Source organism: Somniosus microcephalus, chromosome 3 (assembly GCF_052327205.1).
Source record: "Somniosus microcephalus isolate GS21.2 chromosome 3, FLI_Smic_1.0, whole genome shotgun sequence".
Taxonomy (NCBI): domain Eukaryota; kingdom Metazoa; phylum Chordata; class Chondrichthyes; order Squaliformes; family Somniosidae; genus Somniosus; species Somniosus microcephalus.
The window spans coordinates 342,735,593-342,753,937 of record NC_140989.1 but is presented as its reverse complement, the minus strand read 5'-3'; the positions used below and the strand labels follow the sequence as shown (position 1 = coordinate 342,753,937).

Sequence of the window (18,345 nt, the reverse complement as noted above, 5' to 3'; positions counted from 1 at the left end):
TCACAGGAGGTATACTCCACAAGGAGCCAAGCCCAAACAGCAATACAATGGCCCAGAAATTTGGGTCTCCACGGGTGAGTACGTCGGGGTACTCACCCGTAAACCCAATGGAAGTGCCGGTTTCGTGCATGCACTGCGCATGCACAGGAAATCGGCACTTCCGTTCCCCTGAAAGAAGGGGTTAAGAGGTGGAACGCGTGCGCGGGAGAGGCAGCGCCTGCGCATCGAACTTACGTTTTTTTTCCAGGTTTATCCGGGAAGGTAAGCCTCCAGAAGTTAGACATGTAAAAAGCAGTCGCAAGGCCTGCTTTTAACAAGGTAAGTGGTGAATTAATTAAAATTAAAACATTTTTCCACAGGTTTATTATTTTTAAATACTTTAAAGAAAGCTAATTTTATTTTTAGCTCCATTAGAAAATGTAATTAATTTTTTCAAAAATTTAAATTATTGTTTAAAATAGTTATTTCATGTAATTTATAGTTTATTTTAAAAATGTGATTTAAAAAAAAAATTATTTGAGGTTTTAGTGATGTTTTGGGGCTTATAGTATTTATAGGTTTGACAGCCCTTCCTGTCAAACTTATGAATGAAGCATTCCCTGCTACCATTGGCTCTCCATGGCCCACGTGATCCCAGGAGACGCTTCGAACTAACTGCGCCCCTGGGATATGCAAGCACTGCGCGCCGGCAGTTGGAGGAGGCCCAGGATCGGAATTCCACGCGGGCCCACAGCTCAACGGCCGGCGCACAAGGTAAGTGCAGGTCGGGGGCTTGCACCCGCGGGAAGCCCCCGACCCGAATTTCTGGCCCATTCTTTGAATGGGTCTCACATTACTTGGTTTTTGTGCTTTCCAGAGCCAGATTAGGATTTCATTCCAGAGTTACGCCGAGTCAAATCAACGCAGACACTCTTGTTTGCCATACATTTAGCACGATTTAACCCATTAAGTTCATGCATTTATAGAAAGCGTTTTACTCCTGACTTCACATGAAAAGTGACATATGCCTAATGAGTACCTTGCTGGTAATCACATTTGTTTGACTAATGTGGACTTCTAGTCACTGTGATGAACAAAGACAGATTGAGGCGGAATGCTTATTTTATTAAACGACAAAGGAACTTTGTACTTATGGGCATCATTTACAATTAAAGATAAACCTAATATCTCACAAGAGGTGTAATCATGAACGGTATTTACATTTAAACTATTAAAGCAAACTGAAATGCACACAAGTCTGCTTTACTGTTTTTTTTTTAAATGACTATTTGACTGCATTTTGAATTCAGTAAAGAAACTCCACTTGTGCATTATATATTACAAAACAAGTATTATTAAAAATAACAACAGAAAGTGCTGGACAAACTCAGCAGGCCAGGCAACATCCGCGGAGAGAAATTAGAGTCGACGTTTCGGGTCGAAACCCTTTTTCAAAACTGGAAAGGAAATGAATAGATCGAAGGCAAGGCTGCGATAGAACAAAAGAAGAAGAATTATTATTAAAATGCTGTTTATCACCAGTGTGATTTACTGTCTGCTCTAACATTATCAACTGGAGAGGGGTGGGCGGAAACACCATCCTATATTATGCACACGCCAACAATTGAACCCTAGAAATAACTGTGCCAGTAGGGAACATCACTCGCCAGCTTTTACATTGCCATCAAGAGGAACAGCCATTTGTTTCGCTCACAGCTGAATGATTTAGTTCTACATCTCTCCTTTCCTTCAGTCACTTTCAAATCCCTTGGGTGTGTAGGCTTTTACTCAGCCTTAAAATGCCCCACAAAAATCATATTCTAATCTAGCACAATTAACAAATCACATCATAAAGAGTTTTAAGCTGCAATGATAATTTTCTTTTCCCTGATCGCTCGTCCTGTTCAGGTAGATGCCAATGATCCAATGGCTCTAGTCGAAGAAGAGCAGAACATTCTTCGAGTGTCTTCGGCAACATTCCTCCCTCAATGAATATCATCAAAATAGCCCAGATCAATTGGTCATTCATCACATAACTCTTTGTAGGATCACGCTGCTGCATAATGGCTGCTACATTTACCTATTCATTATGTAATAAGTTATGTAAATCCAAATACTTCTTTTTTCATGCTAAGTGTATCATACTGCTGCCTTTTAACAAAAATACAAGCTGAACATTTAGCACACCTACTGTGTTTTCTGTTTTTAAATATAATCACAATTTGACACAGCAGAATAAAGAAAGTGCCACAAATATATTTTAATATCCCGGTATCATAGGCCTTCATGCCATGTGACATGTGAGAGAAATTTCGTAATTGCTGTTCTACACTTTCACTGCCACGTTCAGAAGATCATCGTTTTGGACAATTAGGGACAAGCTTCACTCGTTCTACTTTGCAGCACTGTAACCACTTGCCATTAAAAAATAACTTAATCACTGTTTGTGATGCAATGTAGGTACACATGGATGAGTTTGTCGGGGATTAGAATTTGTGCTTCTTCAGCATTTGGCTTCAGATTTAGCATCAAAGATGATAAAAATTTCGCAATTATTTCAAACTAAATCTGAAAATCAAACCCTGATAATTGCGAGGAGAGCAGTAGCAAACCTCAAGGCAACATCTAACCATGCCTACTGTACCACTATGGAATATAGATACATAACTTCAGCTGTACATCATCAGGAACTAAATATAGCCAGCTCCACAGATTAGCCTTCCAAAACTACATGGGAAACATGATCCACCATTGCACCTCCAGTGATTGATTTGATCAAGTATGAACATGTGCTGTACATAGAATAGTTTAGTTGGAGCACTTTATAAAGGCGATTGATCATTCCTCCAACATTACTGATGCATACTTGTGTCCACTGGTAATCAGATGCCCCCCATTAGACTAGTTACTTAACAAAAGAAATTTAAAAATCAACACGTACTTTTTCACAGCTCTACCACAAGCCACTGACAGCAGTCGTACACCTTCCACCTACCAAAACTACCAAACATATCTTATATTTCTACACTGGCTTTCACATAATGAAACACACCCAGGTGTTTTACAGGAGGAATGGTGCACAAGGAGTTGGCAGCGAGGAAGAAGTTAGGGGAAGTGGTTGAAAGCACACTCAAAGAGGAATCTGTTAAAGCTGGCAAGGGAGGTAGCAAGGCGGAGAGGTTTAGAAAGAACATTTCAGAGTGCAAGAGCTGAAAGCTCTACCACCAGTGCTGGAGCTGGGATTGGAGGAGAAGGCGAAGACACACAGTAAGAATTTCAGAGATACGGTAGGGTGAGGCCTTGGAGGAATTTGAAAATGAGGACAAGAATATTGAAATCACTCTACGGGAAATGTAGCCAGTGGAAGCAGAAAATACAGGGAGTGTAGGACAATGTGCAAAATAGGATATGAGATTTGAGGTGATAAAGTCGTGGACGAGGGTTTCAGCATTGATGGGGTGAAGCAGGGTGAAGTTCCAAAGGTGGAAATAGGGAGTCTTGGCAATGAACCGGATGTGGGGTTTAAAAAGGAGAGCTGAAATTCAAATATTGAGGATGCATGCCTTAGGATCAGTCTGAGCAAGCATCGGGAGGGAGACAGATGGGATGAATTTTAACCCCTAAAAACAGGTGTGTTGAGGTTGGGTGAGATGTTAAAATTGTAAAAATCTCAAACCCAACCCCAACTCACTTCCAACCTGCCCACTTTCGGGGGCAGGTTGGCCATTTAAATATTTTAATGAGGTTCGCAGCCTCAGGTTTAACCTTTTTTTTAATTTTTTTATACAGGTTTAACCCTGGCCGGCCAGTTTTCCCAGGCCTTGGGAAACCTGGCAGCTCAAGGGAGGTGAGGACAGCTTCGGGGAGAAGATAAGTGCCTTTGTAGCACTGCTTGTGGGCCAGGAGGATCGGGCGTGCATCCCCCTCGCCCCCACCACCACCCCCCACCCCTGCTGAGACCCCCAAGCTTACCTCTCTTCCCGAGAAAAGAGATTCTGATGTCGTCAAGCACTGGTTTTAAAAGTAGTAATTGAGCTGTTTAGTAGTTTTGTCAGGTAGGTATTGAAACAGCTGGTGATGATGGTTGCCATGGAGGAAATAAAGGCGATGAGAACTGTGAGGGAAAAGAAAGCTAGGTTGTTGTGGGGTGGTGCCTTGCATGGACAGAGCAAAGGGAGCGGTAGAGAAGCAGAGGCAACCAAGCAGACAGCCTCAATTTTGGAGATAAAGAAGTTCATGAGGTCTTTGGGCTGAGTGTCAGAAGTGAAGACAGAGAAGAACGGGGGAGCGGAAATCTGTTCAAAAACATTGAGCTGCAAAGAATGCTCGCAGATGTCACTGTCTCTCATGAGAGTGACAATCAGCTTACTCTATTTAGGCATTCTCCAGTGCCAGCATTTAAGGAAACTTCAGACCTGGAGCCAGCCTCCTTTGACACTGCAAACGAAAGGCTACCAGAAGCACGACCCTCAGTGGCAGCAGCGACACTACAATGATCATTATCTCAGTCCCTGAAGGCTCATGGGGAACCTTCCCAGTCAACCACCTCTCAATCTCATATCACTCAGGGAGCACATCTTAGAAGTAGAATAATAGGAGCTACAGTAAGTAAGTTAGCTGGCACAATGGGTAGGCATTGTAGTAAGAAGCCATAGTTAGATTTTGAAATTACTGGAATCACTTGGAAATTATCCTGGAAAGTAAAGATGAATTGGCCACATAGACTTCATAGTTCATTTTACTCGATAAATGCAACTTAGTGGACTGAGGATTTACGAGGATATTGCCTGGGCTGGGGAATTTTAGCTATGAGGAAAGATTGGATAGGCTGGGGTTGTTTTCTTTGGAACAGAGGAAGTTGAGGGGAGACTTGATTGAGGTGTATAAAATTATGAGGGGCCTAGATAGAGTGGACAGGAAGGACCTATTTCCCTTAGCAGAGAGGTCAAAAACCAGTGGGCATAGATTTAAAGTAATTGGTCAGAGGTTTAGAGGGGATTTGAGGGGAAATTTTTTCACCCAGAGGGTGGTGGGGGTCTGGAACTCACTGCCTGAAGGGGTGGAAGAGGCAGAGACCCTCATCACATTTAAAAAGTACTTGGATATGCACTTGAAGTGCTGTAACCTACAAGGCTACGGACCAAGTGCTGGAAAGTGGGATTAGGCTGGATAGCTCTTTGTCGGCTGGCGTGGACAAGATGGGCCGAATGGCCTCCCTCTGTGCTGTAAATTTCTATGATTTTATGAGGTGATGAAATGTGCAAATGAGAGAGCTCTATAGCTGAGATGCCTTTGAGAGTGCCATTAAGATAGTTGTGGGTGGGGGAAGGAACCAGCAGGATTGTTATTTGCCTTGTCTTTTTTTTAATTGAAAGCAATTGGCAATGTTATTGCTTCCTTTCTCTGACTGCATGCTGGTGGATCACTTGCTCCATTTTCTCTCCCGTCTGATGTGTGTGTGTGTGTGTGTGTGTGTGTGTGTGTGTGTGTGTGTGTGTGTGGGGTGGGTGGGGGGTGGGCGGCAGGGGCAGGTGGAGGTTGCGAAAGAGAACTGCCTCCCTTTTCTTCAGTTTTAGGTGGTACCAATCCTTCTTGCATAGTGAAATTATGCACTACGTGACTAGTTACAAACATTCTGGTCACTCTTGCTAGGTTATTGGGCAAGGCTCCACCAGATTTGCCTAGGTACCTGTGATAAAAATGCTAACTTCCGGGAAGTTATGTCATCACTTCCTGTGAACTATGAACTATGAACTATGAACTGTGTACATACCTCACTTCCTGTAAATGTCACTTCCTGTTGGACTGGTATAAATACTGGTCTGTTCAGTATTGTAAGAGGCTTCTACCAGAGGCATGGTAAAGACCTCTCTTGTATATAGTGTGTTTATAAGTTACTTAAAGCTTACTTTAAAGTTACTTGATGGTAAGTCTCCTTTTTCTTACATCAATTTAAGTAACTTAGTATTTACACTGACAAATACTAGACCTTCAGACAAACTCGGAAGTTAAGGATCCAGGGAACCACCCATCATGGAGAAAATCCTTAGACCTATTCGTCTGGACTTGGACCCGAATACACCAGCAGCTGGCAGGGTATGGAAGCATTGGTATCGTACTTTTGAGAATTTTCTGGATGAATGTAAAGTGGATGCTCCTGCTAAATTGAAGATACTTGTCAATTATGTGACCCCAAAAGTGTTCGAATATGTTGATGACTGGGATAATTACGAAGAGGTGATTCGGGCACTTAAGAAACTGTATGCGAAGACCCCAAATGAGGTCTATGCTAGACATCTACTGGCCACAGCCCGACAAGGGCCAGGGGAATCAATTGACGAATTCCTGCAAGAACTTCGCAGGCTCAGCGTAGATTGTAACTTTCAGGCAGCCTCAGCTGAGCTGTACCGCCAAGAAATGATTCGTGATGCTTTCATCTGCGGGATTGCCTCTCCATTTATACGCCAGCGTCTACTAGAAAGTAAAACACTTGAGCTACAAAAAGCTTTTGAACTAGCTTGTTCACTGGATTTGGCAAAGAGAAATGCAGACCTCTATCAGCTGCCCAGATCTCGATCTGCTGCTGTAGCTGCAACCAGACAATTCAAGCGGTCTCAGGTGAACCCTATCATGGGGGAATCTAATTCTGATAATTCTGATGAAGAAGAGGAGGACGACCCCACTTTAGCAGCCTCTTGGCAATCTAGGAAGGAATGCTTCTTTTGTGGAGATGCTTTTCACCCTAGGAAAACCTGCCCTGCTCGCAATGCAATCTGCAGTTATTGCGGGAAAAAAGGACACTTTGCTAAAGTTTGCCTATCAAGGGCCTCTACGAGGGCCAATCCAGCTAAGGCCTACCGAACTGCCCCAATTAGGGCCTATCAAGATGCTCCAGCTAGGACCTATCAAGCTTCCTCTCGAGCTCTCTCCCGAAGAAGCACACCGAGAGTTTTAGCCACTCTCTGTGCAACGACACCAATTACAGCTGCTTGCCCACAGAACCTGTCTCAGGCAGCCACAAAAATTTCAATTAAAGGGCATACCTTAGATGCCTTAATTGACTCAGGAAGTACTGATAGTTTCATTAAGGAACAGATTGTTGCGAAATTGAAACTACATGTCTTCCCATCGGACCAGGCAATTGCGATGGCCCAGTCATCACTTAATACCAGAATCTCCGGCTTTTGTGTTGTTGATATGACACTTCATGGTCGTATGTATCCCTCCACCCGACTTTCAGTGCTCAAAGACCTATGTAGTGATCTCCTCTTAGGGCTGGACTTCCAAAAACAGCATAAGAAACTCACCATTGAGTTTGGTGGATCCAAACCCGGACTTACTATTTCTAATATACCATCTAAATTACCATTTTGTGCATTATCAGCAGCTTCACTTGATGAACCCTCATTATTTGCCAGTATTCCGCCTCAATGCCAACCGATAATAACGAAATCACGGCGCTTTAATCAGGGAGACCAATCTTTTATTGCGGCTGAAATCTCTCGACTTCTAGCAGAGGATATCATTGAACCATGTTCGTCGCCCTGGCGGGCTCAAGTCGTCATTGTCAAGAACCCTCTAAAACCTCACAAACAGCGACTATGCATCGATTATTCGCAAACCATCAATCAATATACCGACTTGGACGCCTACCCATTGCCACGCATTGATGATATGGTTAATAAACTGGCCGAATACAAAGTGTTCTCAACTTACGATTTAAAAAGTGCCTATCATCAGTTACCCTTGAAGGTCTCAGATAAGCAGTACACAGCCTTTGAGGCTAATGGACGGCTGTACCAATTTCGTCGCCTCCCATTCGGGGTTACTAATGGAGTGGCTGTCTTTCAACGGGCAATGGATGGCCTGGTTAAGCAGGAAAACCTAAGGGACACTTTTCCCTATCTTGATAACATTACCATTGCAGGTCACGATCAACAGGAACACGACTCCAACCTCCAAAAATTTCGGGATGCCCTCCATCGCCGTAATTTGACCCTGAATGAATCCAAATCTGTTGAGTCGCAACCGACCATCAACATCCTTGGCTACTGCGTAGGCAATGGTATCATTAAGCCAGACCCAGAAAGACTTCGCCCGCTCCAAGAGCTCCCGTCACCTAAGAATCCGGCTTCTTTACGTCGGGCTCTCGGTCTGTTTGCATACTACGCTAAATGGATTCCTCATTTTTCGGACAAAATCCAACCCTTGCTGCATGCTAGATCATTTCCACTGGGAACAGCGGCTGTTGCAGCCTTTAACCTTCTCAAAAAACAGTTGGAGAAAGCGGCTCTTCACTCCATCGATGAGAATCTCCCTTTCGTGGTTGAATGTGATGCCTCGGAGGTGGCGATCTCGGCTACTCTGAATCAGGAAGGTCGTCCTGTAGCATTTATGTCCAGGACCTTACAAGGTGCCGAGCTACATTATCCTCCGGTTGAGAAAGAAGCCACAGCCATCATAGAGGCAGTACGGAAGTGGAACCATTTTCTAGCTCGCCAGCACTTTACATTGATCACGGACCAACGATCAGTCGCCTTCATGCTCGATAATCGAAAACGAACCAAAATTAAGAATAATAAAATACAACTTTGGAGGATGGAACTGGCCTCTTTTGGTTATACCATTCTCTATCGGCCTGGCAAGGAGAATGTGGCCCCGGACACCCTCACACGGGCATTCTGCTCCACTATGTCATCCTCCACTCTCATGGATGTCCACAATGGTTTGTGTCATCCTGGCGTTACGCGCATGCTACATTTCGTACGATCACGGAATCTCCCTTTTTCCACTGGAGATGTAAAAAAAATATGCTCAGAATGCCGGCTTTGTGCGGAATTAAAACCTCAGTTCTTCCGCCCCTCAGATGGTATACTCATACATGCAACCCAACCGATGCAACGACTTAGCATCGATTTTAAGGGCCCAGTGCCCTCTTCAACTCGGAACACATATTTGCTCACCATGATCGACGAATATTCACGTTTTCCGTTTGCCTTCCCCTGCTCCAATATGCTGGCGTCCACAGTAATCTGCTGCCTTGAGCAGGTATTTTCTCTCTGTGGCATGCCGGCTTATATTCACTCAGATCGGGGTCCATCCTTTATGTCAAGGGAACTCAAGGACTACCTCTCAGAACGGGGAATTGCTACAAGCAAAACAACACCATACCATCCCATCGGAAATGGGCAGGTAGAGAGGTATAACGGTATCATCTGGAATTCCGTACGTCTCGCTTTAAGATCTCGGGGCCTACCAGACCAGCAATGGGAAACAGTGCTTCCGGATGCATTGCACTCTATACGGTCCCTGCTTTCTACAGCCACAAATACTACACCTCATGAGCGGTTCTTTGGATTCCAGCGTCGCTCATCTCATGGAACATCACTCCCATCATGGCTAACTACTCCTGGACCGGTATTACTCCGAAGATACGTTCGGACGTCTAAAAATGACCCTCTTGTAGACGAGGTCGAACTAACCGATGCCAACCCCACCTATGCAAACATACGATATTCCGACGGCCGAGAATCTACCGTATCATTACGGGATCTGGCTCCCTGCCCACCAGGACCAAGTGGGACATCGGGTGATGGCATTTCACCAGGAAACTCTTGGGACCTATCGGGTACCCCTCTCCAGGATCCTGATCGGACACCAACTAGCTTGGTGCCGGTAGAACCCCGTGCTCAAGGTTGCGACCCTCCCAGTACCGCGCATGAATGTACTGATCCGCCACAGACCAGCTCTGCCCCTCCCTCTGAACAGAGGCAGACCGACTTTGAACCTATTGGGGCTCGTACTCGAAGCCATGATCTCCCCGACCCTTCACAGGGCAATCCAGGCCACACAGACTCTGACCAATGGCCAACCGCATGTAAGCGGACCAGCGACCCTCTACGACGGGAATCCAAACGGGTGCGACTCTTCCTTGTTCGGCGGCTGCGGACCAAAAGGTAGACCACAGCCTCCTAATCCTGCAGGAGGGAAGAATGTGATAAAAATGCTAACTTCCGGGAAGTTATGTCATCACTTCCTGTGAACTATGAACTATGAACTGTGTACATACCTCACTTCCTGTAAATGTCACTTCCTGTTGGACTGGTATAAATACTGGTCTGTTCAGTATTGTAAGAGGCTTCTACCAGAGGCATGGTAAAGACCTCTCTTGTATATAGTGTGTTTATAAGTTACTTAAAGCTTACTTTAAAGTTACTTGATGGTAAGTCTCCTTTTTCTTACATCAGTACCTAAAACAAGACTTCAAATTTCCAATGGTCTGCTTTATGACACTTTGGTAGTCCCATGGGCTGCACATCTGTTGTTCCCCTCTGTCTGCGGATGCCATGACAGTAGGAGATATCCCGGATCATCAATCAATCATCCTGATACATGGTTTTGAGTCGTGAGGGCTTGTATGGTGGATTAGCACATGATAAAAGCTTAGTAACAACTTCCAGGCTTATAGGCATTAAGATCAAGGAAAGGGTGACTGGATTCCTACATTACAGAATCACAGAAACCCCACAGTGCAGATAGAGGCCATTTCGGTCCATCGAGCCCGCACCGACACATATCCCACCCGATCCCCGTAACCCCTACACCAACACATATCCCACCCTATCCCCGTAACCCCACGTATTTAATCCCCCTAACACTAAGGGTCAATTTATCATAGCCAATCAACCTAACCCGCACATCTTTGGACTGTGGGAGGAAACCGGGGCACCCGGAGAAAACCCACGCAAACACGGGAGAATGTGCAAACTCCACACAGACAGTCACCCGAGGCCGGATTCGAACCCGGGTCCCTGGCGCTGTGAGGCAACAGTGCTAACCACTATGCCACCGTGCAAAGTCCATTAGCTAGACTTTGATAGAATGAGGCCCTTTACTATTAATGAAATTGAGGGGCTTTCAAGGTAAAGTTTCAGATAAGCTAATGTTTATGGAGGATGGCAGGCCAATCAGGAGAGCATTGGATTGTCAAGACTAGAGGTGAAAAATGCATGGGTGAGGATTTCAGCAACAGATGGGCTGAGGCAGGGGCAGAGACATGAGATATTACGGAGGTGGAAGTAGGTGGTCTTTGTAATGTAGATCATTTGGGGTTGGAAGTTCAACTCAGGTTCAAACAGAATGCCGAAGTTGCAAACACCTGGTTCAGCCTGAGACAGTGGCTGGAGAAGGGATGGCGTTGGAGACCAGGGTATGGAGTATGTGGTGGGGGCCAATGACCATGGCTTCAGTCTTCCCAATATTTAGCTCGAGGAAATTATAGTTCATCCAAGATGTCAGACAAACAGTCAAACAGCTTCAAAGGAGTGGATGAATCGAGAGAGCTGGAACTCCCTTTATTGCTTTATTAACATTATTACACATAAGATATGGAAGTGAATAAATGAAGAATAATCCAATCAATAAATCTGAATTAAAAAAAATCAAAAATGAAAAAAAATTGGGGTTATTTGATATTGTACTTGCCAGTATTATCATCATTTTACTAAAGTCAGCATTATTTTGTTGACTTTACAATTAAAAAAAAGGTCAGGAGCAATCTTAAAAACACTGGCAAACTCGTGCAGATTTATTTATTTAAGGAGCAAAAGTGCAAGTCATTTATATTACTACTGTAAGTCCACCATTATAGCTGTAGTCTTCACAAAAGCCACGTCAGCACATATTAAACCAGGCCCAAAGAAACTATTCCTTTTTGTATTGTTTTTGCTTTCAGTTTTCTCTTTACACTTTATCTTCTTTTTTGTGTATTTCTTCATTACTGCTCCAACATTCATCACGCTCAATCTTTCTAAATATAACTAATTACTGGGACAAGTTAAGAAGAAAAATAGTTAATGCATCACACTAGCTCATTTAACCTAACTCTTTAGCTGCTTCTTCCAAATGACAGTAATTTATCTATTCACATAATTATAAGACCACCGACTCTCAGTCTCTGATCTGCAGCTTTTCAACCACTTAACCCCATGTTACATCTGATATTTTCCACTTCGCCACCTTTAGGGCCCTTTGCAGTCTCTCACCATACTTGAGGCAAGCTACAAAATGTGTGTTTTTCTCAAACACCATCTGTCCATTCCTTTCAAGTGAACAACAAAAATATCTCCAAGTCCGATTGTAAAAGGCACAATATTTCAAGGGAAAAATACAACTATTTTTTTCATCACAACTTACATTATTACTGCTGTAACTATCAAATGTGCAACAAAGCATGCTTCGTGTAAATACAATTTATGTAATTTCCACAAAACATGACTTTTATATTGCTTTGAGAACACACATTGATATTAAACTGGCCATACAATTTAATTATCTTACTACACTAAAAATCCACATAATACTGAATTAAGTTGTTGAAGTGTTTCAGACATTGGTCTGCAATGCACGTTTCAGGCTAAAACCTATCATTAATGTATTTTTTAACAGCAGTTCTTTGAGCAAGGGTGGTAATTAAAAGTCCTTTTTTCTGCAGCAGTTATTTGACCTGTGATAAAGCAACCTATCACAACTCCATTCATTATTTCTACGTGATGGGTTTGCCTTACTCGCATAAGCATAAATCCCTCCTCCCAGGTGTAAGGATAAGCTGCTCCATCTGACTTGCAGTCAGTCACAGACTGTGCCCCTCGAAAATCATGCAACAGTGTAGATCACGACACCACCGCCCAGAAAACTCTAACCTTCACAATCAATAATATTTGTAACCTGCAAGTGTACAGTTGAGTGGAACACAAGCCATGCCCTATCCTCGTTAACCAGATTGAGCTCTGATACTACAACGTACTCCCCTGTGTCTAGTATGATCAATTTTAATTTCCTGACCAGAAATGAAACAGCACAGGCCGTCAGTCCTGAGCTCACTTCTAAAGGGCGTTATAGATTTCTATGTCTGCAGTGCGAATGGAAAGATTAATTCATTCAACAGTTCAAGGAAAGAATACATTTAAACTATTATTCCTTCTCGTTATCCGCAATGCATTCTAGACTACCTTTATTGATAGTACAAGTTATAAAATTAAACTTCATTTGGCAACTCACGACGTGATTTTTTTTTTGTTAAAGTATCTGTGTGATTGAAATGTAAGAGATGAAATTCTGTGTCCTTTAATCAATTTCACTTTACAGGATAATCAATTCAAATAGTTTCTGTCCGAGTATAAAAAAAAAGCAAAAGAGCCTAGTTGTTTGACTGGTTGTGAAACACCTCTGTTACATGCAGGTTTTAATTAAGGCACTCTCTTTTGTTTCAATTTGCCTACTGCTCATTTTGTTGAGCAAATACATTTCTGTTTTCCAAAGGCATCTATAAATTCTGCCAGTGAAGTAAACATTTTTTCTTTAATAGCTTCTCGGAATAAACTGAAAAATTCTAACGCACATATGTTTATAAATTATAGCTATGTCTGGAAACAGAGATAAAGAGAGCCTGTATACAACTAATCAGATTCCAGAATACAATTTGATCAAACTTAGCAGAACAGCTGGCTATGCATTTCTCTTTACATCAAGGCGGATTTTATAACAGAACACCAGTCATCAATCATTACCTCATTACTGGAGTGTCATCTGGACTTAGTCTAAATATATTTTGGCTTGCTGCCATTCTAAAATGTTCAATGAAACATCGTTAAGGCTCTCCACGAGATCAGCTAATGTTACACACTAACAATGCATCATTAAAGAACTTTAACATTATCATAGCTTAATAAATAGTGCAATTTAAGCAAGGTTACCATTTTTCCTATTGCCTAGCGTTTCTCATGTGGTGAGGTGGTATTTTCCTATTGTCTAGCGTTTCTCATGTGGTGAGGTGGTATTTTCCTATTGTCTAGCGTTTCTCATGCGGTGAGGTGGTATTTTCCTATTGTCTAGCGTTTCTCATGCGGTGAGGTGGTATTTTCCTATTGCCTAGCGTTTCTCATGTGGTGAGGTGGTATTTTCCTATTGTCTAGCGTTTCTCATGTGGTGAGGTGGTATTTTCCTATTGTCTAGCGTTTCTCATGTGGTGAGGTGGTATTTTCCTATTGTCTAGCGTTTCTCATGCGGTGAGGTGGTATTTTCCTATTGTCTAGCGTTTCTCATGCGGTGAGGTGGTATTTTCCTATTGTCTAGCGTTTCTCATGCGGTGAGGTGGTATTTTCCTATTGTCTAGCGTTTCTCATGTGGTGAGGTGGTATTTTCCTATTGTCTAGCGTTTCTCATGCGGTGAGGTGGTATTTTCCTATTGTCTAGCGTTTCTCATGTGGTGAGGTGGTATTTTCCTATTGTCTAGCGTTTCTCATGCGGTGAGGTGGTATTTTCCTATTGTCTAGCGTTTCTCATGCGGTGAGGTGGTATTTTCCTATTGTCTAGCGTTTCTCATGCGGTGAGGTGGTATTTTCCTATTGTCTAGCGTTTCTCATGTGGTGAGGTGGTATTTTCCTATTGTCTAGCGTTTCTCATGCGGTGAGGTGGTATTTTCCTATTGTCTAGCGTTTCTCATGTGGTGAGGTGGTATTTTCCTATTGTCTAGCGTTTCTCATGCGGTGAGGTGGTATTTTCCTATTGTCTAGCGTTTCTCATGCGGTGAGGTGGTATTTTCCTATTGTCTAGCGTTTCTCATGCGGTGAGGTGGTATTTTCCTATTGTCTAGCGTTTCTCATGCGGTGAGGTGGTATTTTCCTATTGTCTAGCGTTTCTCATGCGGTGAGGTGGTATTTTCCTATTGTCTAGCGTTTCTCATGCGGTGAGGTGGTATTTTCCTATTGTCTAGCGTTTCTCATGCGGTGAGGTGGTATTTTCCTATTGTCTAGCGTTTCTCATGTGGTGAGGTGGTATTTTCCTATTGTCTAGCGTTTCTCATGCGGTGAGGTGGTATTTTCCTATTGTCTAGCGTTTCTCATGCGGTGAGGTGGTATTTTCCTATTGTCTAGCGTTTCTCATGTGGTGAGGTGGTATTTTCCTATTGTCTAGCGTTTCTCATGTGGTGAGGTGGTATTTTCCTATTGTCTAGCGTTTCTCATGTGGTGAGGTGGTATTTTCCTATTGTCTAGCGTTTCTCATGTGGTGAGGTGGTATTTTCCTATTGTCTAGCGTTTCTCATGTGGTGAGGTGGTATTTTCCTATTGTCTAGCGTTTCTCATGCGGTGAGGTGGTATTTTCCTATTGTCTAGCGTTTCTCATGTGGTGAGGTGGTATTTTCCTATTGTCTAGCGTTTCTCATGTGGTGAGGTGGTATTTTCCTATTGTCTAGCGTTTCTCATGCGGTGAGGTGGTATTTTCCTATTGTCTAGCGTTTCTCATGCGGTGAGGTGGTATTTTCCTATTGTCTAGCGTTTCTCATGTAGTGAGGTGGTATTTTCCTATTGTCTAGCGTTTCTCATGTAGTGAGGTGGTATTTTCCTATTGTCTAGCGTTTCTCATGTGGTGAGGTGGTATTTTCCTATTGTCTAGCGTTTCTCATGTGGTGAGGTGGTATTTTCCTATTGTCTAGCGTTTCTCATGTGGTGAGGTGGTATTTTCCTATTGTCTAGCGTTTCTCATGCGGTGAGGTGGTATTTTCCTATTGTCTAGCGTTTCTCATGTGGTGAGGTGGTATTTTCCTATTGTCTAGCGTTTCTCATGCGGTGAGGTGGTATTTTCCTATTGTCTAGCGTTTCTCATGTGGTGAGGTGGTATTTTCCTATTGTCTAGCGTTTCTCATGTGGTGAGGTGGTATTTTCCTATTGTCTAGCGTTTCTCATGTGGTGAGGTGGTATTTTCCTATTGTCTAGCGTTTCTCATGTGGTGAGGTGGTATTTTCCTATTGTCTAGCGTTTCTCATGCGGTGAGGTGGTATTTTCGGACTTATGCTGATATAAAAGATACAGCTGTGGAGGGAAAGTTATTTTATGACCTAACATAAAGAGCGATATTACCATTCTGAAAATAAAACTAAAGCGTGAAATGTTATCAATTTACAAATTTATCCATTTACAGAAACCTGGAGAATACATCCTCATCTCGAGTAAACTGAAAAATTATAAATGTAACTTAATTTCTCTAATAAGGTCTGACAACAAAATCATAATAGGCAAATGGGATATTTTTGAGCGAGGTATATATTGGCCCGCATTTTGCGTTATGAATAACGGTGAGACTAACAGCACTGACCATTATTATGGAGTAAATCGGACAGCAAACTCCGGAGTCCACACATGTGCAGTTAAACGCAGATATCCAGAAGCTGCTGTCCAAGTTGGACTGCACCTCCACAAGCGTCACTACACCAGTACCTCACCGATAGACCCGGCATTGAAATCCATGTAAGGGCGTGGAGTTGCTGTACTTTCCCATTAGTTACCCACTAAACACACCAGAAAAAGATAGGGCCGGTGCACTCAGGAGTAAGTGAGCTTTTAGTAGCATGTTAAGTCTTAATTACTGCCAAACAACCTCCCTGGCACTGAAAATTTAATTTTACATGTCTGGACTCTCATTCCTTCAGAATTTTTTAATCTTGTTGGAGATTTCTAAAAAAATTAAAAGTTAAAATATTTTTCTTTACTTTTTCTTTTATCTCTCTCCCATCTTTCTTCCCCGCTCTTTATTTTGCTTTCTGTAGATGATTTTACCATGAATTAAATTTTCTAATTTACACTTCCTGGTTTACATTCCATGGCCAGGAAATTCGGCTCCATCGCGCTGGTAGTTTTGGCCGGTTTTGAAGAAAAAATGGTGTCCACCTCACTTCCGCCGCAGCCCACACTGAACGCCATCTTGGTGAGGGCGATAGCGTTATCAGTACATGCATGTGCTGGCAATATACAGAGTAGGCAGATCATGACTTTAGTCAGTGTGTAACACTCATCTGACACTTCGGGGGAAAAGTTCATTATAGCCCCGTTTGGGGGGCGAACTTTTAAAAGTTGAAAAAATTAGCGGCTGGCGCTAATGATTCTCAACTTTACAAAAATTTCAGTTTTACTCTCCAGGAAGGAAGTGGAGCGCTAAATCAAGTGCAACAGGCAGCAGGCGGGGGTGTGCGCGGGGGTGTGCAGCGCTGCCGCGTTGGACGGCTCCTTCCCTCCCTTAAAGGGACGGACCATCGCTGCAGGCTCTGCAAGGGCAAACCTTACCTGGTCCCCGACGGCAGCCGCAATCCGGCCCGATCAACCCAATGCACTGCAGCAGCGTGCCGGGCTGATCGAGCGTTGGGGGAGAAAGAAAAAAAACAGGGAACGAGCATTTGATTATTATTTTCCCTACCTTGGCCACCTCGCCTTTAAGAATCGCCCCTGAAGCACCCGGCCTCCCGATGAACGCCTCCTGCAGCTGTCGGTGTTTTCGCCTGGCGATGCTGCAGGGGGCGAAACCGAAGTTCGAGTCCAGGGCACAACCGGGGTGATGCGCACGGCGATGACATCACGATCTCCGGGCGAAGGAGATCGGAGCACCACGCCGTACTGCCGCCGCAGACCTCCCACCGAATCTAGCGGGAGGCGATATTCTCGCCGCGCCCGAGCAGTAAGTGGTTAGCGCCCCGTTATCACCCACTGGAGATGATAACGGGTGGAGCAAAGGTACTTAATTTCACCCCCTTCCTCTTCCTCCTTCACCTGAGTGGTTGCAGAACCTGTGGTGGCAAGGGCTGTGACCTCATGATGGCCAAGTTGCCAAGGATGCCGCAGGCCACCATGAATTGGGACATCCACTCAGGTGAGTACTGGAGGGCTCTTTCTGAAGAGTCAAGGCAACAGAACCATTGCTTCAGCACCCCGATGGTCTGCTTGATGACGTTCCTGGTGGCAGCATGGCTCTCATTATATGAGTGCTGGCCACAAGTGGTGGGGTTGCGGAGGGGCGCTATTAGCCAGGTGTAGAGCGGATAGCCCTTGTCGTCGAGCAGCCACCCTTGGGTTCGACATGGTGGCTGGAAGATTGCTGGCAGAGTGCACTGGCGCAGGATGAATGCTGCCAGGATAGCGGACATTCACCAGCATGATGTCCTGTGTGTGATGCTCTTTGCAGCTACGGTACATTTTACCATTGAGATGCCGCGTCCGCAAAATCACGTGTGTGCAGTCGATGGCGCTCTGCAACATGGGGAAGCCAGCTATCCTGGCAAAGCCACATGTGCGTTCTTCCTGCTTCTCTTTGTTTGAGAGAAGACAATGAAGTCCTCTCTCCTAGCGTACAGAGCCTCTGTGACCTCCCGGACGCAGCATTGGACGGTGAACTGCGAGATGTTTGCTATGTCTCCTGTTCCAGCCTGGAAGGATCCACTGGTGAAAAAATTCAAGGCCACGGTCACCTTGAGGACCACTGGCAGCGCTGTTGTCACCCTGCTCTGAGGCTGCAGGTCTGGTTCCAAGAGGTGGCAGAATT

The 18,345-nt window shown here is 44.0% G+C and overlaps 1 protein-coding gene across 1 annotated transcript in view; it reads right to left on the bottom strand.

Moving 5' to 3' along the window:
• The window catches only part of LOC147122292 (dihydropyrimidine dehydrogenase [NADP(+)]-like), a 1,139,740-nt gene that overhangs the window by 579,549 nt on the left and 541,846 nt on the right, over window positions 1-18,345 (bottom strand). The gene's annotated exons all lie outside the window — the stretch shown is intronic.